This window comes from Neovison vison, chromosome 4, assembly GCF_020171115.1.
Source record: "Neovison vison isolate M4711 chromosome 4, ASM_NN_V1, whole genome shotgun sequence".
In the NCBI taxonomy this organism is placed as follows: domain Eukaryota; kingdom Metazoa; phylum Chordata; class Mammalia; order Carnivora; family Mustelidae; genus Neogale; species Neogale vison.
Window position 1 is genome coordinate 143,027,582 of NC_058094.1, and position 25,069 is coordinate 143,052,650.

Consider the following 25,069-nt stretch of genomic DNA (forward strand, 5'->3'; position numbering starts at 1 on the left):
GCCCTGACAATAGGGCTATGAGAATACTAAGTAGACCTCTCAAAATAGTTTCAGAAATTTTTTCATGGGGCACTTGGGTAGCACAGTGGGTTAAGAGCCCCATCTTGGTTTCCGTTCAGGTCCTGATCTCAGGGTTTCCAGATTGAGCCCTGCATTGGGCTCTGCGCTCAGCACTGAGTCTGCTTGGGATTCTCTCTCTCTCTGCCTCTGCACCCACCCCAGGTGTGCTCTCTCTCTCTCTCTCAAACAAATAAATAAGTCTTTAAAAAGATTATTTTCCATAACGTGAAGAAATGTTCATGATGCAAAAAATAAATAACATTAAATCCACTTAATACACAGCCCTTAGTACAGTCTCATTTTTTAAAAATATGCACATACGTGAATTTTTAAACAAAAAGGTGTAGTGACCACAGGTGATTCCAGTTTTCTTCCTCATTCATTGTCTGAATTCTCTACATCTTTTATTACACACACATGTATTATTTATATGATTCAACTGGTTTTTAAGATTTTTATTTTTAAGACATCTCCACACCCAACGTGGGGCTCAAACTCACAACCCCAAGATCAAGAGTCACACGTTCCGCTGACGGAGCCAGCCAGCACCCCGTACGATTCGCTTTTTTATTTAACAAGTAACATGATAACAGTGACCGAGTTACGGTGCATGAGAACCCACATTGATCTTGGCGTTTGTTAGGTGTTTTGTTTGTTTCTAGATCAGAATCTAAATGGAGCGGGGTGGGGGGGAGGAAAAAAACTGGGCCCCCCCTTGCAAAATATCTAATATTTTGGTGGCGATTTTCAAATCCTGGAGGGAATAATGAAAAGATGAGGTCTGCTCAAGTTTTCAATTTACCACCTACATCCCGTCATTGAAATTTTTCTTTACAGATATGAAGAGTAACTACTGACATGTCCCAGTGGGGTTTTAATTTATATAATAGAGCTAGGATTACATTTTTTTTCTTACCGTTTTAGAAAATCCTTTGAATTCTACTTGTACCCCCTGCTCTTGAGTGAAAAGCTGATTTGATAGCAGCTTACTGAGGTAGAGATGACAGAAATGCCCCCTGAGGCTCCTCCTCTACCACATCCTTTCTCTTTCCCCTCCCCCACTTTGGGGAGGGTCCCTTTTCTTTGCTTATACCCGAAGCCTGCTGGTGTCTGATTGGGATGCCCCAGCCCTCCCTAATCAGCGTGACAGCTGCTTCCTCCGAGGTGTCTGTAGGACTGGAAGTGGGAGGGTGGGTTTGGTTCCGATAGGACTGGAATCGTCATTGTAGTATGGGGTGCGTACTTGGGGCTGATTTTTCACACCATAATCCCTGCTGCACTTCTGGGGTATGGGATTGGGTAAAAAATTTTTTATAAATGTGCCATGGGTAACAGCTTTACCGGGTGATGGAGGGAAGTAGTCAAGAGCAAAGCGATTGCTTTAAATGTGAATGTCCGCCATTCACAAGTGAGCACTTCTCCCACACCATGGGGCTGGCAGCTTTTTTGATAGTATTAGAGACACTCACAGCATCTGGGTGATAACAGTAATGCCTTTGGGCATTAGTTAGATAGCTCAACACTCCAGTTATTCAAGATTATGACTTCCTTATTCTTTCTGAAAGCTCTTCTCGGTTTGGCACCAAAGGAATTCAGGATTCAGACTGATAGATAGCACCATACGAAAGAATGTGAATTTTAGAAAATTGGGCAGCTCTGAGAAATTCCTGGGGCCGCCGTTGCTGGGCACCTCATGAGTGCGCTTTATACAGTTCTCTCTCTTAATGCTCCCCAGAACTCCAGGGGGTGGATATTGCATCCCCCTTCTCCAGATTGGGGGTGGGGGGACGCTCAGATTAAGTTCACATTCTCTGCCCAAAGTTTCTGAGCTGGTAAGCTGCTGCTGGAACTGGGTTTCGCACCCTTGCCTAATTCTTGCTGGCATACCAGGCCGCCTTCCAGAACATTCCTCTAAGCAGTGAAATCTGTGCTTCAAGTTAAACTTGTGCTATGGCTATGGGTCTAGCCTGGGAAATGAGCGTCCACCAATTTTGCTTTGGATATTATCTTCTCCAATTGCAGCATGCAGCGGAGCGTGCTGGGGTAACGCTCAGGTCCCAGGTCAGCAGGTCTGGGCTGGGTGCCTGCTGATGCCAACACTGCAGACGGAGGCCTCCTTCTGGGGTAACAGGGCCCTAGGTACGGAAGCAGCACTCGGCCGGCTGGCGAAGGGCGCATTACGCAGAATGTGGATATAAATTCTGATCCTGCCAATGAGTAGGTGGCTTGGGCAAGCTATTTAACCTCTCTGCACTTGCTTACTCATCTTGAAAATAAGGATTTAAATAGCAGCTACTTCTCCGAGGTCTGAGGATTAGATGAGATAAGCCTTGTGAAGTACTAACAATTGATAGTTCTTAATCAGGATTTGCTTTGATTAGTAACACGTGGAGCCACACCGCCCTGGGGCGGAGGAAAGTGCTCTGGCAGGGAGTGGGAAGGTTTGAGGTCCTGCCTAGACCACTTCTGTAAGCGCCAAGAGTCTCGCTGGGGGTGGGAGACCCACAGAGCCCTCCTGTGGCTCAGGTACCTGCATAGCCTCTTGCTCCGGGGACCCGTAACAAGCTTGGATCCCGGGAGTCCTCCGGAGCCTCCCGACGGGGGCTTCCCACAGATGCCTACGTGGCTTCCAGGGCCCACATCAGATGGGGCTCAGGCAGGGGACACATGGCAAGCGCCCTGTGCTTGCTGTCCCCCCAGAGCCCGAACTCTTCCCCCGACACCGGGGCCTGGGCTCACCCTTATTGCCACTATACCTGATATAATTTAAGGGCCTCAGGCCCTGCTTCCTTTTCATTGTATTTTGTTTAATTTCTGTGTCGCCAAGGCTCTGTGGACCCACGTGTTAGCTGTGTCTGTGGGGCGGGCACTGCCCTCAGAGCCCAGCCTTGAACCCCCACTCCGCGGCCGAGTGTGGTTCCCAGAACAGCAGCATCCGCACCCCTATGCCCGGCCCCTGGAAGATGGAGGTTTTACTATTACTCAGGGCTGGTGAGTCCGACAGATCAGGAGATTGTTGCCTTTGTTACCGTTCCAAAGAGGAGGAGGTGTGCTGTGTCACTCAGGACCACACAGGGAAGCGTCTAGGTCAGTCAGGCGGCAGAGAAGTGGGGAAAGCAGAGGCAGGAGCCTTTGCTGTGGTATGCACGGGAAGGACCAGGTGAGACAGAGTAAGCAGGCATGGCAGTAGCTGGTTGGAGTAATCAAAGCAGGCTCCGGGGTGTAGGGGCCGTCTCTGATTATCTGTACCCCACCCTGGGGTGACCCGGACAAGGGAGCAGTGGCCTAGACTGTCAAGGAGATGGTTGTGGGTATGGGCTTTAGATTGGTTGATTTGCATATGAAAGATACATTGTGTGTGAGTCCTTTGCTACCTCTAGGGAGTTGGACAGCCCATGGTCAGCAAGACTCTTGGATGTTAAAGCATCAGAAATACAGAAAAATAAAAAGGTGTGATTAGATGCTGATGTATGGAATCTGCATTTTAACCAGATCTCCAGGTAGGTAATGAGCAGTCTAAATTCTGAGAAGCACCTGTAGGGCACTCTTCTCCGGCAGTCAGAATGGGGTCTGCTAAAAGCAGCAGAGCAACAGAGGCCCTAAGGGTTGGTGGGTCGCCTGGGGAGCTCAGTCAGTTAAGCCATCCAGCTCTTGATTTCAACCCAGGTCATGATCTTAGGGTCGTGAGATCGAGCTCCGCATCCCGGCAGGCCTAGAGCCTGTTTAACATTCTCACTCTCTCTCCCTCTCCCTCTGCCCTGGCCCCCGCATGCCCACATGTGTGTTCTCGCTCACTCTCTCAAAAAAAAAAAAAAAAAAAAAGTAGGAATGGTGACTACGGGTCTGGGAGACAAGCTACACTGAAATCTTAAATGGATAGCTAAGAGAAGAATGTCCCAGAACATTAACAACGCCTTCCATTTCCTGGGCAGATGCTACTAATATCCTTTTGATCATTAATAATGATCCGTGTAGCAGTCATAGAAACTGGGAAAACAAATGTGGTATTCATTTCTATAACAGAACTTATTTAAAAGTAGGGAACTTACCACCTCATCAGTGAGTGGAGAGAAAAACCAGTGTTTTTATCCCCTTTTACAGTGGGAAAATTGGTCAATACATTATCCTATAAAACTCAGGTTTTCTCTCATCTCAGACGAGTAGTGCTTCAGTTTCTTGTAATGGGACATTCATCTCTCTGGTCGGACCAGTTATCTCTTCAGCTGACCGGTGCCATTTCTGTTTGTCAGCACGGACAGAAAGTCCTCTAGAAGGAGCCCCGACTGGCCCACTCCACTTGGAGAAGAGGCAGTATATTGAGAAAGAGTCGAGAGCACGAGGAACCAGAGCCAAGTGTGGGTGTGGCTTAGAATCCCAGTGCTAGGACATAAAGGGATCTTTGAATCCATCCAGTGAAATCTCTCGTTTTAAGGGTGAGGACCCTGAGGCCCAAGATGTTAGTTAGCTTGCACGAGGTGCTGGGACTCCTGGATGGGGACAGGGCAGGACACGGGCTCCAGGCCCAGGGCCAGCCTTCGCTGTTCCCCATGGCACTGGAGTCGCGCCAGCTCCCCCCACCCCCGTTTCGGCCGAGCGCCGCCTCCTCTGAGATGTGAGCCAGGCTCCTCATGCCCGGTCTGGCAGTGCTGACGCCGCAGCCATGTATTTCATTTCTTTGCTTTATTTATTTATACCCAGCCTTGTTACAAAAGGATTTAAGGCCGCTTGTAAAATTGCAAACAACAGAGCAAAATAAATTTTAAATAAGTGAGAAAGATGAGACCAAGGAATAAGTGGCTTCCTAATAGCTCTGCCCAGTGCCATCCCGCTCTGGCTCTCGAGCGTCCAGCCCCGAAATCCGAGTGATGGCTGTGGGGTCTCTGTGCCTGCGGCCCCTCCAACTCAGCAGCACTTCGGCCGGTTTTTCTCCCTGGCTACTGTTAGAGCCTCTCCCGCTTTGGGGTCAGGATGCCCTTTGGAAGGTCATGTTGAGAGACTTGGAAATTCTCGGCAGGGGGTGACGTGGACAGGGCTGGCCACGGCGGTGATGGTGGCAGGGATGGGGCTGTTGTGTTGTCGGTGCTCCGCAGAACCTTGGGACCATTAGCGCTGTCCCGAGTCCGTGTCCTCCTCCGCCCCTGCAGGCTGGGAGGAGGAGGCCTGGCATCACCCGAGTTCACGGCCATTGTTTTCCGCCAGCCCTTTTGCACCGTGTAGGCCTCTGCTTCAGCTCTGATCTCTTGGTTCTGGAAGGCCAGCTCGCTGGATGCTTTGACGTCTTCACACAAGGGACCCCGGCATCCCCCCTGCTTTCTGGACCTCTACTGTCTCCCAGAGGCAGGCCTCGTTCTCAGGCAAGGTCCCACTCAGGTGCGCTCTCTCTCTGACTTCCTGGGACTTGTTCCAACCCCCCACTGGTATGGGTGGTTTGTTTGATCCCTTCCAAGCCCCTGTGGCCACCAAAGGAATCAAAGCTAACCCCACCAGCAGTCCCAGGACTCGCAACAGCTCTCACCCCTGGACACATCTGGAAATGTGCATTTTTGTGGCCGTCCTAGTATCCGGAGGTGCTAAGTGCTCTGCCATGTCTGGGACAGCTCCGCCCAGGGAAAAATCATCCAACTAAAACTGCCAGGTGCATCCCTGGGGATAAACACTGATAAGAACTCAGGAACGCCTAAATATTTACACGCGTACAGTGTGCATCCCAACAGCCAAGCTGCAGACTTCTTGGTTGGTGCCCAAGAGTTTAGTGGGAGGAAATCACTAAATTATTTTTATCTACACAGTGTGGTTAGAAAGAATTACATTCTGAAGGGTCAGCCTCTGCTGGGAATTGTTTATTTCATTAGGCCAGAGTCCCACGGTCAGATCAAGCTGCGGCTTTCCTCGGGTTGTGCATATGAGACCCAGGAACTTCTCAGCTCAGCGGGGCACCCTGGAGTTGGTGAGCACCACCCCATGAACTGCCAGGGCCACCTGACCTATGGGTGCTATCAGGTCACCCCCAGCCCCCAAGGGGATGCCGGGAGCCAGCAAAACACTAGCAACCTTGTAACTGGTTGCATCGGGGAAATTTCTCCAGAGCTCCCCCCCCCACCCCGTAACAAGCAAGGGAGAACTCTCAAAATTAAATAGACTGTTGCCTCTCATAAAAACCCACCCTCGTTGCTCTTAGGCTTCAAAAAATAACTTTTGAACCCGCTGGCTAAGACAAGTGATTAAGATTAGCTAGCCCTCTGCCCACTCAAAACTTCTGGCCTAGCTGATCCCTGCATTCTCTCTTGCTTTACCGCGGACTGGCGAAGTATTTCCCGATTCGTCCCTGCAGTGTTCTCTGACACACTTTGAGTGCCTGCTGTGTGCCAGCGCCGAGATGAGATCTTTGCGGCTCTTTTGGGAATCGTGGGAGAGGAAGGCCGTCCCGCGGGACAGTCCAGATCCGTGGACCATGCACTAAGTGGAGGTGTGCCCAGCGTGTCCTGGGAACCCCGAGAAGGGAACCGGAGGCGACCCGGGAGAGGTGCAGGGTGATGGGGTCCCCAGCATAGCCCAAATGTGGTTCTGTCTGAATTGGGTCTTGACAGAAGACAGAGTTAAGAAAGGTGAGGAAGGCCAGGGTGGATTCCAGGGGAGAGCAGTGTGCACCGAGTCACAGGGGCATGAAACAAAATGCTGTCCGGAGTCCAGGGTGGCAGGAGGGAAGGATGCCGGGGGTGGGGGGGTGTCTGAGCGAGCCAGAGCGCCCGGGGCCCTGGAGATGAGTGCTGTGACAGATTCCTAGGGACTGATTCTTCTGCGGCTCAAAGACGCGAGAGGCCATTAGACATTGAGAGCAATGCCACATGTCAATCAAAATAATTAAAAGCAAAAGAACCGGAAAGCTGGCTCCCATATTCCAACATCCATCTAGCTTTCCTCCCCCGCCCAGAAAACGCTTTTGATAAAATACAATGACGTGCCAAAAGCTGTGTGTGTTCAAGAGCAGGACGTGAAGTGAGTAGCGTACAAGTAATAAAAATAAAACAAAAATTTTAAAAACTCAATCCCTGCCCTACTGAGGAATTGCTAACTCCTGACAGCAGAGCGCACTTGAGTTTGGAGTCCGACAGAATTCACGTCCTAAACTCAGGTTCTGCCTTGATTCACTTGAGTCTGAGCGGCTCTGGGCTTTGATTTCCTCATCCAGATGAGAGGGCGATGATACCAATCTCAGCGTGCTGTTGTGAAGATTAAACCGTGTCATCCCCGTGGTTTTTATTACCAACTTGTTGTGTTTCGTGTTTTAAGTCATCTCTCCTCCCAACACGGGGCTCAAACTCACAATCCTGAGATTCGGAGTTGCACACTGTACTGAGTAAGCCAGCCAGGCCCCTCCACCCACTTGTTGTTACCTTTTAAGGTACTGACTTAATCCAAAGCAAGCAGCAGGATATGGTATATGAAGATCAGTGATCGTTTAGCGGAGTAAAGAACAATCACAAATTAGTTAATAAAATGCATGCTAGAAATAAAAGAATTCCTATTCATTTCTGTTATTCATTGGATGAGTGTCGGGCACTGCATGAGGCTTAGGGACTAGAAGAGGCTCATAATCTGGTATGAAAAGGAATATGTTGGGGGATTTTTTTGTTTGTTTTGGGAGGTTCTGGGGGGGTGTTGTTTTTTAATATTTTATTTATTTAGTTGACACAGAGAGAGAGATCACTTGTAGAGAGAAATGCAGGCAGAGAGGGCGTGAGGAAACAGGCTCCCCGCTGAGCAGAGAGCCCAATTCGGGGCTTGATCCCAGGACCCTGAGATCATGACCTGAGCCGAAGGCAGAGGCTTTAACCCACTGAGTGACCCAGGCACCCCTGGGTTTTGTTGGTTTTTTTTTTAAGTTTGTTTTTAGTATTATTATTATTATTATTATTTATTTTTGAGAGGGAGAGAGCAGGGGGAAGGACAGAGGGAGAAGGAGACTCCCCCCTGAGCAGGGAGACCCAACACAGGGCTCCATCCCAGGGCCGAGGGATCATGACCTGAGCCAAAGGCAGACACCCAACTGATTGAGCCACCCAGGCGCCTGAAAAGGAATGTGTTTCAAGGGATCCCTTCCTGAAATCTACCCACTAGAGACTCACCTAGAGGCATGCTCACTGTGGACTGACCTCAGCTGCTGTGGCGATACAGAACTCCTCAGGGTTGCCATGGTAGAAGGTTGTAGAAGGTTGAGGTGGTGAGGGCTGCTGCTCCCCCATAACCTCGCTACCAGGTTATAGTGGGTCTTCCTGTCGGACTGAAGGCTGCGGTCGGTACAACATTGATCAAACAAATGTGTGTCAACCAGTGGGAAGAAAACAATGAACTGAACCTCCTCGGTAAACATGATGAAGTCCCCGCCTCCTCTCCTCAGAGCTATCCCAGCCATCCCTATACAGAAGGTTCACTCAAGGCAGGGACGAGAATATTCCAAACACAGGACTCTGTTTCCCCAAATCAGCATCATGCTGTCTTCAACCCTCCTAACTCACTGGCTGCCCCAGGCCACCTCCGGTGCCTTCCCTAAGGATGAACGGACAGGCCTCGTTGGATTTGAACACTGTTCATTCAAGCGTGGGATGTCTCTAAGGCCTTTGCCCCGGCCAGCTATCTTGAATACCTCTAATTTCACCAAAAAGAATCGTTTCCTAGCATTCCTTATACTAAGTCAAGGTTTCACCAAACAGAAGCCCATTTTTTATGTTTATAGTGTTGATCAAAAAACAGATAGCGAAAGGATTTAAAGTAGCGGACACTTGGGAATTTTTTGCGGGTTTTTTTTTTTCTTAAGTTGTATTAAGTTTTTAATCTCAATTCCAGTATAGTTAAGAAAAAACAGTAGCATATTAGTTTCTCACGATTCAGCAATTCTCTGCATTACTCAGTGCTCATCAGTGTTCAATCCCCATCCCCTATTTTGCCCATCCCCCCACCACCTCCCCTTAATGCAGCCACTTTTGGAGTGTGACCTCTAAGATTAATACTGTTTACCCAAGATGGACTTCGTGTTCTTTTTCTTTTTTCTTTTTTTTTTTTAATTTTATTTATTTATTTGAGAGAGAGAGTGAGAGAACAAGTTGGGGGGAGGGGCAGAGGAAGAAGCAGATCCCTGAGGAGCAGGGAGTCTGATGTGGGGCTCAACCCCAGGACTCCGGGATCGAGACCCGAGCCAAAGGCAGACGCTTAACTGACGGAGCCACCTAGGCGCGCCTGGATTTTGTGTCCTTGATAACTTGTGAGCTGATCACCCCTAGAGGGAGAGCCCAGACTCACAGTACACCACCAGTCAGACTCAAGTACTTTTTTTTCTCTTTTATTTGTTTGTATTAGGTACTTTAAAGTAAATTACAGACATTGTAACTGAGTTCCATTTCTCCATCCCGTTCCAAAGGTATGATTCCCGGTGGCGGGCTGGGGGGCCAGATGATATTCAAAGTGACCATAAAATCCTGGATTGTTCAGGAAAGTTGCCTTGGGGCCGGCCCATGCATTTCACACCCCCTTTTATTTTCATAAGTGTCCAGTTAGGATAAGAAAGTTTATGGTTACTCTATTTATAGACAGTGCTGTAGCACAGAACGAAAAGAACACACCCAGGAGAACTGGGTTTGAGTCCCGTCTCTACCAGTTCCAGTAGGCAGGCCTTGGGCACGTTGCCTCACCGTGATAAGTCTTCCTTTCCTCATTTGTAAACTGAGAGTGATACACTTGCTTGCCCTCTCTGCCTCGTCATTTCTTACGGGAGGTACCAGTCACCCCATGGACGTGAATACACTTTGTGGGGAGAAGAGCACCGACAAGCGCTGGGGGTTATTCCTGTCCTTAAACCCAACATTGGTTCATGCTTTGACTTGACTCTGGCTTGGGAGAAAACTAGCTTTAGAACAAAGATGACGGGGGCGCCTGGGTGACTCAGTGGGTTAAGCAGCTGACTTCCAGCTCAGGTCATGATCCCAGGGTCCTGGGATCAAGTCCCACATGGGGCTCCTTGCCCAGCAGGGAGCCTGCTTCTCCCTTTCCCTCTGCCTGCCGCTGTCCCTGCTTGTACTCACTCTCTCCCTCTCTCAAATAAGTAAATAAATTCTTCAAAAAAAAAAAGACTCTCTCGGCCCCTCCCTCTATCTACTTGCGCACGCAAGTGCTCTCTCTCTCTCAAATAAATAAATGTTTAGAATATAGATCATGTCAACTCTTTCCCTTGTCTTCCTATAGAATGGAGAGACCCCATGAGTGACCTTGCTTTTGCAGGGAAGTAAAAGCCATCCCCATCCTGCTTGGAGATTTACTTTCCCCCTTAATTCCATCAGAGAAGAGAGAATGAGCCTTGCAAGTACAACCTGTAAGCCTTTCCTTTGCCGTAAAGGCATTCATGTAAAAATTTTCCGGTAAGGATTCCACTTACCCTTCTTTGTAGAAGTAGAACTTTTTCGAAAGTTTGAGGAAACCAGCTAATGAGATCCAAAGGTGAAAGGCCCACCCGAGTATGAGTATCCCGCCTTGTTGATGCCTAGTCCAAGCAAATGTTCCCATGGCAACAGTCACACCAGAGGTGAGGGTGAGTGGGGAGGCCAGGCGGCTGTATACTGTTTTGCATAATAAAGCAGGGTTGGTTTTTTTTTCCCCCAAAGTGAAAATTGCTTTTCTTTCTTATTATGAAAGTAATACATTGTAAAAACTGCCTAAATTTCAAGAAGTAAGAAAGTAGGGGCACCTGGGTGGCTCTGTCGTTAAGTGTCTGCCTTTGAGGTCAAGATCCCCGGGTCCTGGGATGGAGTCCTTGCTCAGCAGGAAACCTGCTTCTCCCTCTCTCTCTGTCTGCTGCTCCCCCAGTTTGCATTTGCTCCCTCTCTCTCTCTCAAATAAATAAAATCTTTAAAAAAAAAAAAAGTAAATATTTTGGTGTAAAATGTAACAGTCATTTTTCTGTGTTTCTGTGTTTGTCTCTGTGTTATGTGCGTGTTTCTATATGCATATATCTTATATTTTAAAAAATAAAAGTGGAAATCTGCCTTTTGAAATTTGCCCTTTTTGGGCGCCTGGGTGGCTCAGTGGGTTAAGCCGCTGCCTTCGGCTCAGGTCATGATCTCAGGGTCCTGGGATCGAGTCCCGCATCGGGCTCCCTGCTCAGCAGGGAGCCTGCTTCCTCCTCTCTCTCTCTGCCTGCCTCTCTGCCTGCTTGTGATCTCTCTCTGTCAAATAAATAAATAAAATCTTAAAAAAAAATAAAAATAAAAATGAAATTTGCCCTTTTTTTCCCATTTAAAATTGTTGAGGACGCACTTCAGTGAATATAGATCTACATCATCACTTTTATAGCTTCCCAGCATTCCATGGAGTAGCGGGCTCAGTAATTTACCTACCCAGGGCCCAATTGCTTGTTATTTAGGTTTGGTTGGGCGCACAGTATCTACCCCTTTTGCTGTAATTTTTAAAAATCAATGTACGATACCTATTCTCAAAGGGAAAAAAATAGCTCTATACTCTTTTTTTTTTTTTTTTAAGATTATGTATTTATTTATTTGACAGACAGAGGTCAAAAGTAGGTGGAGAGGCAGGCAGAGACAGAAAGAGAGGGAAGCAGGCTCCCTGCTGAGCAGAGAGCCCCACGCGGGGGCTCAATGCAAAGACCCTGGGATCATGACCTGAGCCGAAGGCAGAGGCTTTAACCCACTGAGCCACCCAGGCACCCCAAGCTCTCTACTCTTAATGTAGCCATGCACGCACACACGCACGCACACTTTTCAAAACCCCGACAGGGGGAGGTTCATTTATTGATTAGTTTGTCTTCTTTGCATTTGGGTGGAAAGTGCACCGACATTTGACGTATTGACCAGGAAGAGCTAGTCGACAGCAGGGCAAAGGGCAGCTCGGCTGGGAGCGGAAAGCCAGGCTACAGCATTGCAAACTGCCTAGAGTAGGGTCAGCGGCTTGCCCAGTAACCTCGTACATGGGAACCTGGGTCTGGTCATTCACGACACAGCCCTGCTGCTGCCTAGTGAAGTGTCCATGTATCTTTTGTGGTGTACGTTAAGAGGAATTTCAATCATTCATTCAAAACACGTATTAAAAACTCAAATCAAGGTTTCTGTGCTTGGTGAGGTGTCAGCCTTCAAAATAAAAAAGGCTCGGAATTGGAGCCTTCAAGGAACTTACAGCCCGGTGGTCTGAGTCCAGTAAACCCACAGTTAAAGCCACTTTGCAAATTGTGGTGCCATAGCACTCAGGCTGGCAGAAATTGATACTCTCCCCAAAGCCCAGGGTATGTAGCCTCCGTGTGGATACCACTGGCCCCGTGGCTTTGATCATGAGTCCACATCAACAAGGATTAAGCCAAAAGCCAGTTCCAGGTTAAGATCTGGAAGGCTGGCTCAGCCCCTATGAATCCAGGCAGAAGGGAAGAACATGGAGCTGGACCACAGGTCCTGACCTGAAAGTGTGCAGGGAGCATCAGGGACAAGAACCCAAGGGACAAGAAGCCAAATCCGTGGCCACAGCTGCTGACGCGCTTACCTTGGCTTTCTGTCCCCTGACACCTCAGGCCTCTGTCCTTTTTTTTGGCTCCATCCTTTTCCTGGTCAGCTTTCCGCACATCCGTCCGGGCTATGTTTTGAAGACCTTGCTGGTCCCTGACCAGCTTCCTCCTGTGTGGATGAACTCTGAGGCAGCTGCCTTCACTAGGGGGAGTCTCGACACCCAGAGAGTGGGTCCAGGGCCTCAGCTCCGTCTCACCCTCTGCCATCGGCCATCGTCCTCAGGGGCCTGGATGTATTGTGCTCACCTGCCTTCCCCAAACCACCGTATCCACCGACAGAGTACTGTTTGTCTGTCTGTTCTGTGGTAGAACTTGCTTTGTGGAGCACACGGACACTAACTACAAGTTTCTGCTAATATTCCACAGCCCACTCCTAGCCCACTTTTACTAATTTGATCGTACAGATCGGGTGGTCATGCCTCAAGGATTTTCAGAAGTTGCTGATTTTAAATAGCCCACCCTGTCTTCCCTAAATATACCAGTGCCTGCTGAACCATGTGTTCCATTTTGGGATTTTAAAAAAGTGGTCTCTCTGCTCATAAAAGCCAAAAGTTATGTGGAAGTACTCTACTCGCTTTTTATCTTGTAAGCAAATGAGTTTTCCTACCGAGACTGTTCTCATTTACCCAGGCCCTATATTCTTTTCAGGGAGCATGGATGCAAATGTCCTGTGGTCACCAAACCAAAACAACCTCAAATAAACCAGTGAGAGGTGCCACCTGTGCATTCCTCTGACCACAGAGCCTCTGCAGCCAACAAAACCTTCTGCATTTGATCAGTCCTCACGAGCTAGGCTGCGTAGACACTTTGAACATAAAGTCTGCCTTGACCCCCAGCTCCTCTGGCTTTTGCTTCTATGTTTTCTTATTGGGTTTGGGGGGAGAAAAGAGGGGGAGAGGTGGATTCATAAGGCAGTGGCCAAACACTCTAGAACTCTGCAATCTTTGCCTCCGGACTGTCTTCCTCTGCCCTCCACGTTTGGCATCATGATCATGGCCCTGAGCTCTTGGGTTCCCGACACATATCTCCATTCTCCCCCACAAACCCTGTGGCCATTTGCAGGAACTCACTACCATGTTCCCTCAGAGGAAGCGCCCCAAATCTGCAATAAACTCGCTCACGGTGTATCACACAATAGCGATACCATTTTCTATCAGGGTGTGAGCATGTCCACTCAGCACAGACCAGGAACACGATAGTGGGACCCTCCATTTGATCCAATATTTTCAGTGGCCTCTGCTGCTACAGAACTCAGCAGAAGCATAGCCCGGAAACACACCCGTGAAGAAGACATCCACCAAACTGTAGGCTGAGCCCAATCCCTCCTACATTGGAGACAGCACACCTTGGAAATGCAGACTCCCTAATGTTCAGCTTGGCAGGCCTGCTGGGATGCTCTTCTGGGGCTTCTCCTTAGATGAGGATTAGGGGAAGAGACAGGGGTTAGCGTGGGTGAAGTAAGCAGACAAAGAAGGACAGGGTTCTCACGGGGCGGAGATGGTAGCTTCCCATTGACATATGAGCTCTGCTGTCCAGATGTTTGAAACTCACAGGCGTGGAGAGGCACCTCTTGCACTGGGGAGCGGCACTGTGAACGGCTGCCAAAGAGCTGTGCAGACAGTTCTGAGAAGACTCTAGAGATGATGTGCTCTTAAAATACAGCCATGTTGGTGGCCTTTTTGGGTCAATCATTAAGTGTTCTGGGAACATGGTAGAGGTAAATGAGAAAGGTTGGATGAGCAATTAGGAGACCTAGTGCTGCATATTATTTGCAGTGTGGCCTTGGACATGACCTGTGGCCTCCCCAGAATCTCGGTGTACTTGTCTGGACATGGGAAGGATAAACCCTGCCCCTTTTAAAGTGCTCTGCGAATAGAAAGCACCAGGCCAGCGCGGCACGTGAGTCTTCTCGCTGGTGGGGCTGAGACAGAGGCCTCACTGGGCCTCAGCTTGCTTCCTTCCTTCGTTGCTCAGGACCTGCCCATTCAGGATGTCTCTGAGGGGCAAATAACATAACGAGCTTGTATTTTAACGGGACCCGTAAACCGTGGCGCTCTACGTGGAGGGGACGCCTTGCAAAAGTTCTGGGGTCACTCTCTAGAGTCAGTTGCCAACCCAGAGCCCAGAGGTGGTTGGAGATCGCCTGGCCCGACCCGATCCTTCTCTCCCACGAAAGCCCTTCCCCCATTCTCCCCTCCCCCACCCCCAGCCGTCTTCCTCCTCAGCTCCTTCCTTTGTCTTGGATGCCTTTGCTCTTCACTCTTGATCTGTCAGGCAGCTGCTGTGTTTCGCTCCAGGGGGTGTGGCGGGGGGGGGGGGGAGGGTTCCATTTCAGATCACAGTGAAACTATTTCTATATCTAGTTTGTAATAAAATGTGGGCTCGTAGTCACCAAGTGGGCTCATGTCTACCATGGCACTGCTGACCCCCAGAACCAGAGAACAACATTTACTCTCCGGAATAAACACGAATCTGGCCTAAGTCACAGTGGTTATCCCAACAACCTGTTACTACTTACTCATTGCTTTTTCCTAACCCTCTGGAGTGGGAAAGTGGCAACACTGGATTCTTCAAATCAAAGGTAGATGATAGATGATAGATAAATAGTGTGGACCAAGAAAGAAGTCATGAAAAAAAATTTTTTTTAAAGATTTTATTTATTTATTTGACAGAGAGAGATCACAAGTAGATGGAGAGGCAGGCAGAGAGAGAGAGAGAGAGAAGGAAGCAGGCATCCTGCTGAGCAGAGAGCCCGATGCGGGACTGGATCCCAGGACCCTGAGATCCTGGACCTGAGCCGAAGGCAGCGGCTTAACCCACTGAGCCACCCAGATGCCCCAAGTCATGAAAATTTAAGCCAACAGGCATTCACTTGTGCCTGTTGGAATTGAGGAGACACAGATTCAGGTAGAAACTGCAGCCGTGTCCTAAGGAAGACAAAGAAGGGGTAGGGCTAGGTGTGCAGTCCTCATTCAGGTCCTCTGTGCAAAGGAGGCATTGAAACTAGGCTAGCTGGGATTGGTCAGGTTAATATACAAATAAGGGACTGAACCCTGTCAATTGCATGGGCTCTTTCTGAGATGAAGAGTGAGGATGATTCAGGTGTCTTGAGGAGGAAGTTAGGTCCCGGCTGAGGGCTTGCAGCTGGCTAAAAGCTCTTTTTAAAAGTTCTTGGCTCCTACAATAAGGACGTGCAAATATTCCCCTTCCCTTATGGCCTCCCGAGCCCGTTTTAAAAAGAGATTGTCTTAGCTAGGCTTGCTTGCTGCATTTTGAAATCTCCGTAGATAGAGAGATAGAGAGATGGTAGATGATAGATAGGTAGACAGATAATGGGAGGAGGGCTTGAGTCCACTCAGCAATTTTAAAATTCCTCACTCTTACATCTATACCCCAGTTCTCTTGGAATTCACTTTTTCAAATCCTCAGACAATCCGATTAATTCTCTTGCCTTGTTCCTCACCTGAGACGGTGCTGAATGCCTTCTGGAGAAGAAATGGAAATTTTGGTTAGACGGGCGATGTAAACATTCCTTTTTATTTTATTTTGCCAGATGAAAATACTTTATTCACTGTCACCTAAAGAACACAGAGTACAGTCCCGGATGAAGGCGAAAGCTTGACCCCAGCAACCCTAAACCCAAAGAAGGCAGGGAAACCTTTCTCAGGACCAGGACAGAAACAAACCAGGGACGCAGGCCCCTGCGTCTGCTTCCTGAGTGGCTCGGCGATCTCACATCACGGAGCAGGACGCTTGGAAGTCCCTTTCCTGTGTCTTGAAATCTCTGTTCAGCACGCCCCTTTCTCCTCCTGTGGGATTTGCCAACTTCCAAATTCCAGGGCCTCCGCAGTCACCCCCAGATGTGCACCGAGGCCTCAGCATTTGTGAGATCTCTTAAGTAGATCTCAAAGTAAAAGATGCTTCGAGGAAGCACCCGGTTCCTCCTAATAACGGCAGTTCGTCATGTGACACCTGCCCCTCCCCCCCCACTGATTCTCTCCGAAAACCCCCCACCCACCCCACCGATAAACTAGGTTGACGTGTGTCCTTTATCTGCCAACATCTCCATTTCCTTCAAGGTGGTAATCTTTTGCTTTTGTTCTTTAAGTTCGGCTTTATTCGTAATTGTTCCCCAATCGCTTTGGGGCTTGCATAAACAGTTAACAAAAACACGGCACACGAGGCAGCCGTTTCGCTTTCTGTGCTTGTTGTTCTTGGCACTGGGTCAGTTCTATGAACTTCTGGTGTCCAACTGGTAGGACCTGAAACTCTGTGTTTAACAAGTGCCCGTAGTCAAAACAGTTGGCGTGTGCAAGCCGGGCTCGCTGCTGCTACCGCAGCTGGTCACCGCGGGTCCGGACCGTGCAGGGCGCCGGACCGTGCTGCTCGGTTTCAGGGGTGGGCTTTTGTTGTTTAGCTGTTGTTGTTTTGTTTTTTTTTTTTCTTTTTTCTTTTCTTTTCTTTCTTTTTTTTTTCTTTTGCGATGGCATCCGTGCTAATGTGGATCTCTTCAGGTTCCAAAAGTACAACATGTTTACAGTCGTCGTAGAATCAGATTAAGTTGGCAGCCTGAGTCTCTCTGTAAGTGGTTTTAGTTTACATTTCTTCTCCTAGCAGGGTGTTTTGCATAATTTTGCTGATCCTCAGTTATTTATAGACATTTCTGAAGAAACGGGGATGCAGGAGTGTGTTCTGTTCTGGCTGGGGAAAGTGAAAATCCGCGTCTGCAGGGAGGGAAACTGGCCGTGCCTGGGCAGCAGGCGGTTATTTTAGCTCCTGAAAATTAATTTCTCCTCGAGGTCACTTGATAACATTCCGGAGCGTCCCGCCCAGCCCCTGACATCGGATACCCCAAGGATTGTCTTAGGACGAGTTGTTTTCCTTGGGTCGGTCAGAAACGGAGCAAAATGAAAGTCATGATGCCATTTCCTCCGGGGCGCTCTAGGAGGGTGGATGCAGTGATTGGGTGTTGTTTCACACGGGCCGAGTGGGTTTGTGTGGCTGTGCTCTCCCACCCACGGGAGCCGGGTCCGCCGGCTACCACCGCCTGCCCAGAAGCCACCCGGCAGGACCCACCGAGAGCAGGGGCTCGGGGGCGGGGGGCGGTGTAGGGGCAGAAGAGGGCCGGCCGCTGGAAAGTTCATGGCTAGCAAAGTTTGTCCTCCTCTGCGCGTCCGTGATCCTCGGGTGTTCGTGACGTAAAAAAAAAAGAGAGTCATAATCGACGGCAAGGTGGCATCCCAGAAAATGCATAATCCATTGGATCTTCTGGCCCTGGCAGGGGGTGGGTGGGGAGCACCTTCCGGTGGCACTTTTGTGGGGTGGGTATATGCAGGAATGAGGAGGAAATCTGGGCACGCTTGAGATCACTAAGCCGGAATGAACTCTCTGAAAGGGCTTCCATAATATTTAGTAGCACAGTTGGCTGGAAATCGCCCTGCTTTGCCCACTGAATGGCTGTGTAATTAAATCACCCCTTGATAGCGTACCTTGAGCACCTCCCATCTCTGGGTTGTAGGCTCCTGGAATTTGCATGGGGAGTAGCACCTTCTCCAGCGTAAAGAGTGCGGAGTCCCAGACTAATGGTCCAGGAGAACGCTTGTAAATGAGACAATTCATTGTGCCTCGGGCTAAATATTTCAAACGAACAAATCGGGAGGGAGGGAGGAAGGAAACAGTAAACATCGTGTGGGCCTTGCGAAAGGCCTTCGGAGTGGGAAGTCGGCCCATGGGAAGCGGCCCTGGTCCGTGGGTCCCTCGCAGACCGGCCCACACCTACCATCAGCGACTCGCACATGCAAATGAGAATGGATGGTTGAGGCGGAAATTTTCAAGGTACTAAACGCGGCGTCGTTGTAACTGCTGAGCAAGGCCAGGAGCCGATTTCTTTTTCTCCTCCATGTTTCTCTAATCTGTTGCAGAGTGCAGTTTTCTTGGTGGTGGTTTGGTTTGGTTTTTGGTTTGGTTTGGTTTGGTTTGGTTGGCCTCCTCTCACCTTGCAGACAACGATGATGAGGCTGTCCGGCTTCTCTTAATTGAGAGCGTGCCCTCTGCTTCCTCACGGTAGCCCCGCCAAGCTGGTGAAGGACAAGAGAAGCCTTTGGGTCCCAGCAGAAAGAGGCTGAAGGAGGGGCCAGGCTTGCCCCTTGTCGGACCTCCCCTCCCCGTTGCCCATCCAACCCCAGGAACCACACTGCAGAAGTGAGGAGCCCCTGTGTTCCCGCGTGATTCTAATCCACCCCCAAGGATGCGGTCCCTATGACCCTTCCCTCTTCCTCCTCCTGTACTGAGGTTCAGGGGTTGCGGGAGGACTTGAGGCTCGCCTTTGGAAGGGGCCCAACGTGTGTGTTGGTTTGTGTGCTCTCAGATAGCGGTGATTATGGGGGCTCCCACTCCTCCGGGTAAATAACCTCACGGCCAGAGTGAATGAAGGGACCTGGAGGGAACCTATAGGCCTTTCTGATGGAGCTGGAGAATGGAAAGGTTTCCCAGTCTTCCTGCCCTGAGGCTTTTGCATTTGATTAGCCAGTCCCGCCCACTCTGGAATCCTTGAGAGAGTGAAGGCACAGCCCTAGGTCCACCTCTCAGAGCACGCCGCCCCTCCCAGCCCCTGCAGACATCCGCCTGCCAATACCTTTCAAATACCCTCCTTCCTTGCTTTGATCCTTGCCGCCGGCCTGGAGAGAGCTGTGGTTGGATTGATAATGGATTGGTGTGTCTGGGCCCCTTAGCAGCAGTAAGCATTTGTGGGTCCCTCTGGGGGTCCACTCCTGGCCCCCAGGGAGTGGTTTGGCTGGGCCCCACACTCACTGGGAAGCCCAGGGTCTGGCAGGGTCCTGGAGGCTGCGGGAAGGCCAAGGCATCCAGGCAGACTTGGAGATTGCCAATTCCCAATGCCAAAGGCAGCAGTTGGGCCAGATTTGAGTTGGTTTGTCAAACCTATGAGAGTTTGCAGGGTGGCCACCTCACTTGCTAGCCACTCATCCCCAAGGTCTTATCCTTTTCTGGAACAACAGCCATGACATACAGATTAGGCAGAGTTTGGTTACTCCTCAGCCGTGGCTTAGTCATCTTGTTTCACCCCAGATGCTTGTGGCCCTATGGGCTACCTCAGCCTCGGGCCACCGGAGAAGGCAGGATTTGGCAGTCCTCGGTGACCAGTAGACTGTCCCCACTTGGACCTTGCTACAATTTGCCATCAAAGTGGCTCGTCTCAGACTAAGGAAGAAGCTCCATTTGCTCCACAGCATCCTTTGCTTCCGAGCTTAGGACTCTGCCCTCTGTCCTCTACTCTTTCTCTCCAATCTGGGGAACAGCGAGGGTTTTTAGGTAAATCAGTTGCATGAATTTGCTAGGGCTGTCATAACAACGTACCACAGCCTGGGTGGCTTAAACCACAGAAATTTATTTTTTCACAGTTGTGGAGGCTGGAAGTTCCAAGATGAAGGTGCTGGCAGGCTCGGTTTCTCTGGAGGCCTCCCTCCTTGGCTTGCGGATGGCTGTCTTCTTGCTGTCTCCTCATCAGGTTGTCCCTCTTGTATCAAAGGGCTCCAGACCTCCTGGAATAGAGCCCACCCCCACTGGCCTCATTTTTAACTTAATCACCTCTGCGAAGGCCTTATCTGCCCATTCATCCAGTCACATTCCAATACTGGGGATTGGGACTTCAACATACGGATTTGGGGGCGACGTAATTCAGCCCACAGGGCCAGTGCACTGAGCCTGGTCCCACCGTAGCTCCGTTCCTTAGCTGCCTCAGAGCACTGCCGCACCAGCAAGATGTCGAGGTTCATCTGTGCCTTGTTCCTGCACATATGAGTGTAGAGAGCCAGGCACCGTCTCTCTGTGTGGGTGCACAGTCAAAGGGAACACAATGAGAAAAAGACAAAATATGTTCAGAGGCACAAGAAGTCACCAGTGGCGGTGAACGTCTGAGTAAGCTTTCATGTGTCCTGTGATAATTTTTCGATGATTTCAGCAGCTCACCTGCCTTGAGGAAGGCTGTTTGTTGTAGGGGTGGTCTGGGCAGGGGTAGCTGGTAGACCATTGGGCCCCAGAAATCATCCGACAAAGTGTTACCTTCCCTTCTGGGCCTCTTCCTCCCGGTGCCTTTCTGGGCAGACTCCCTGATCTGTGAATAGATTCGTTGGCGTGATCCTCTCAGTGTCTTGCCAACAATTATGTATATATATTTAAATCTGCCCTCAGTGTTCATTCCCTCTGGAAGTTGGGAACCTAGCCTCACATGGGCTGGGAGAGGAAAATTTAGCCAGTTATGTCTCCCATTTCAACAGCTGCTCTTTTCCCAAGGGCCTGTGGGTGGCCGTCCATCTCCTTCCCTCTTCCCTTGCTGTGGGACATCTTTGACCCGGAGATGCTAGGAGCCAGCAGGTGGCCCCCTGATAGCCCTTGGCACAAAATTTCCCCCAAGGTCTTTTTCCTCGGTAAAGAACATTTGTTCCCTCAGAAGGTACCCACCCTCAACCAAGGCAAGAGTGGGGTTCCCGGGGGCCCACCTGGAGAATGGCAGAGACGAAAGCCTGGTGTTCTTGGAAACTGCCGCCCCACTCAGAAACCCACGGATGAGTTGTGGTCATGCTTGCTCAAGCCACAGGGAAGCTAGGAGAGGAGAGCTAGGAGCTAGGAGCAACCCTCCCAGCCCTTCATTGTGTACTGGGTTCCTGCTGCAGATGACTCGAGTTCGGGTCTAGACCATGGAGAGACGATGTGTTCTTGCGGGCTGGTGGGAGGATCCATTACCCTTTATGAGCCAGCCTGGATTTTGGTCGGAGACAAGGAAGAAGGGGATTGCTGTCCCAAGAGGAGGTCAGGCGTCTGCTCCCTTGCAGCAGTCCAGCTGCTCCGTGCTGAAAAGCCAGCTTCCGGCAGCCTAAAAGCTGCTACTGGTTCCTCCTAGGTTTAACAGGCGGGTTTCTGCCAGGGGAGAGGGGGAGTCTGGGTTATTTATAACGGCAATAATCATAAAACTCTTCTTTTATGTTTGCATAGCCTGACTCAACTTTTAAACCTTTTTTTACGTGCCTGATCTCATTGACTCCTCCTTATAGCCCTGGGAGGGCAAGCATGGTTAACCCCAGAGCATGGAAATTCTGGAAGGAGAGCCGGGGTTGACACTCCAGCTCCTGGACTCCAGTGCTCCTTCTCTTGATTTCAGCTGCCCAATGTCTGTATTTGGTTGCCAATAAGGTGGTAGTCTGGGAGCACACCTGGGTGGCTCAGTCATTAGGGGTCTGCCTTCGGCTTAGGCCATGACTCCAGAGTCCTGGAATCAAGCCCTGCATCGGGCTCCCTGCTCGGCGGGAAGCCTGCTTCTCCCTCTCCCACTTCCCCTGCTTGTGTTCCCTCTCTCTCTGTGTCTGTCAAGTAAATAAATAAAATCTTAAAAAAAAAAAAAAAAGGCAGTAGTTTGAGAATTGGAAAACCAGGTGGTTGGGGTTTTTTTTTTTTTTTTTCAATTGTGTTTCCTGTCAGTTATAAAAGCAACATTTGATTGCTCACTCTGTGCAATGCCCTGCTCTATGACCTTTATGCTTAATCTTCACCACCACTGGTAGGAAGATGGGGGTTGTTAGCCCCGTTTGTCGGTTGCCCATGAGATCCTTCCAAAGGAAGATGAAGAAATGTGGGCTAAGTGACACACCTGCACTGAGTGGCCAAGAGTGCTGTTCACGGATCACGGTCACTCTAGGGGATGCGTGTCTGCAGTCACACACTTGGCCGCGTCCTCCTCCGCGTTGTGGGGTTTGGAAGAAGAATGGTATTGGCGGCAGGCTTCTCTAGTTTGCAGGTGGCAGATTTGGGAGGGAGAACGGATACGTGAATGGATCAGGGTCCAAAACTATTTCAGCAGGCCAGACTAAACCAACCAGATGACATTTTTAAAGGATACCTGTGGCTTCGTGGCGTGGCAAGAACATGTGTGAAATAAGACTTAGGGGTGATACAGTTGTCAGAAATTAAGAAATTGAGGTTGGCTCTCTAGCCGTGTGGATAGGAGGGTCATGTCCAGGATGGACAGCTACGAGCTGCTCAGATCCCATCAGACCCCAGTTCTCTCTTCTGAGTTCCACAGTTTATGAAGGACCGACAGTAGAGCCGAAGACAGCCCAGAGATGAGAATAGTGAAAATGATGTTTTGTGAGGTATGGTTTAAAAAGATGTCTGGGGTGTTTAGCCGGGAGAAAGATTTCAAGGAGCAAGTATTTGGCAAGGTGTCAGTGAAAGGGAAGTAAGACTGGGTCAAGGTGACTCCCGCAGAGCAGAAATGGGATTAACATGCAACATTGCAGAGCTGCCCAAGGAGGGGAGGAGGCTCCAACAGCCAATGGAAATGCCGTGTTATCCCACCTGGTGCGTGCTTGGAAGGCGCCATGCACATCAGGCCTCCAAGGGTTTGAGAAGCCAGGCTGGGCAGCCCCACGGCCAGAGTGCTAGGGAGGCAACAACAGTCCCAAGAGGGGGCTGGCAGGGATTAGCAGAGAATATTATCTGTGGGGCTTCTTCTTGCCTCTTGGGAGTCTGTTACTCTGTTCCAACGTCAAGGTCTAAGATGGCATCATTGGTGGCAATGATGATTCCGTCACGGGAATGACAGTCCCTCTGATGGAAATGACGGTTGTAGCAGAGATGAGGGGCTGGCAGAGGGGAACTGTGCCTCAATGCCTCATGTGTGTGTGTGAGTGGACGTGTGCAAGCACATGTGTGTGTGTGGATGTGTGCAAGCGCATGTGTGATATTGTTTGAAGTAAATTCACACTTCTTCATGGACTCAAAGTGGCTATCCTGGAGTGCCTGTGAGCTGTCTCCTACTGACTACCTTAATTCCCTTATCTTAAAAATTACCTCGTTTAGGGACACCTGAGTGGCTCAGTTAGGTAAGCAACCAACTCTTGATTTCAGCTCAGGTCATGATCTCAGGGTCATAATTTCCTCGCTCAGCGCAGTCTGCTTCTCCCTCTCCCTCTGCCCCTCCCCTACTCTCTCTGTCCCTATCTCTAAAATAAATAATTACTTCATTTAAAAAATTATTAGTGATTCCAAGAAGGGTTTTGAAAGTAACTCTGAGTTATCCTTTGTATTTTATATTTTTTTAAGGATTTCATTTATTTATTTGACAGAGAGTGTAAGCAGGGGGAGCAACAGGCAGACGGAGGAGGGAGAAGCAGGCTTCCCACAGAGCAGGAAGTCAGAGGTGGGACTCAATCCCAGGACCCAGGGATCATGACCCGCGCTGAAGGCAGATGCCCAACCGACTGAGCCACCCACACGCCCCAGCCCTCATATCCTGAAGCAGTCTGTTCCTAGTATTACTATGAACATTTGTATACAAGGATTTGTTTGGGCACATGTTTTCAGTTCTTTTGGATATATACCTTAGGGCAGAATTGTTGGATTCTGTGATAATTCTGTGTTTAATTTTTTGAGCAACTACCAAACTGTTTCCTTTATTTTTTGTTGTTTTTGAGAGACGGAGCATGAGTGCAAGCAGGAGGAGGGACAGAGGCAGAGGGAGAGAGAGCATCTTAAGCAGGCTCCGTGCCCAGCGCGGAGCCCGACACAGGGCTGGATCTCATGATCCTGAGCTCATGACCTGAGCCGACATCAAGAGTCAAACCCCTACCTGACTGCGCCACGCAGGTGCTCCCCCAAACTGTTTTCCATAGAGGCTGCACCATTTTAGTACCACTGATAGTGCCTGAGGGTTCCAACTTTTCCACATCCTTGCCAACACTAGTCATTTTACATTTTGGTTGTTTTGGGTTATTTTTTATATACAGCACCCTAGTAGGTGCGAGGCTGGAGCTCATTGTGGTTTTGATTTGCTTCCTACTGACTAATGATGTTGGGCATCTTTTCATGTGCTTGTTGGCCGTGTGCATATCTCCTTTGGAGAAATGTCTGTGTTCAAGACCTTTGTCCATTTTTTAACTGGGTCGAACCTGCCTGTTTTTGTATTTAGAATTAATGTTCTAACGTTAGAGCAGTAGAGGTAAATATTGCATCTTTTTATCATAAACCACCTGTTTGCTGAGAATGTAGGCCACCAACTCATTCCCTGGGTGCCGGAGGTAATAGGAGAGCACAGGGTGAAGGAAGCAGGGGAAGGTGCTCCAGAAGGATCAAGGGCTCTGGGAGAGTTGACCCGAGGAAGCTGTTCACAGCTCTTGCCCCGTGGGCTATCCTGGAACTCAGCAGAGACTAGGAAAGCTGTTCACATTTGTCTCTGGAAAGGGTAGGGCTCCTGGGCCACAGAGCCTGCCCTTTCATCTGTGAAACATGACAGCATCCTGCAGACCTCCTCTTGACAGTCCCCTAAGCGTGGGAAGTGTACCAATGGGCCCTTGACCTACTGGCCTAGGGTTCGGCAGAGAAGGCCCAGAGCCTTACCCACACAGGCAGCCTGTCTCTAGGCAAAGCTGCAAGTAACCTGGA

General features: G+C 49.7%; 1 protein-coding gene across 5 annotated transcripts in view; it reads left to right on the top strand.

The window, feature by feature from the left end:
- ATXN7L1 (ataxin 7 like 1) overlaps nucleotides 1-25,069 on the top strand; it is a 237,772-nt gene that overhangs the window by 143,967 nt on the left and 68,736 nt on the right. Inside the window, exon 1 of one of the 5 annotated variants that reach the window (XM_044245830.1) lies at nucleotides 16,640-17,197. The exons of the other annotated variants lie outside the window; for them this stretch is intronic. The gene's annotated coding sequence lies outside the window, so the exon portion shown is untranslated. Of the gene's footprint in view, nucleotides 1-16,639; nucleotides 17,198-25,069 lie in introns of those variants that run through there. 5 annotated transcript variants of the gene reach the window in all.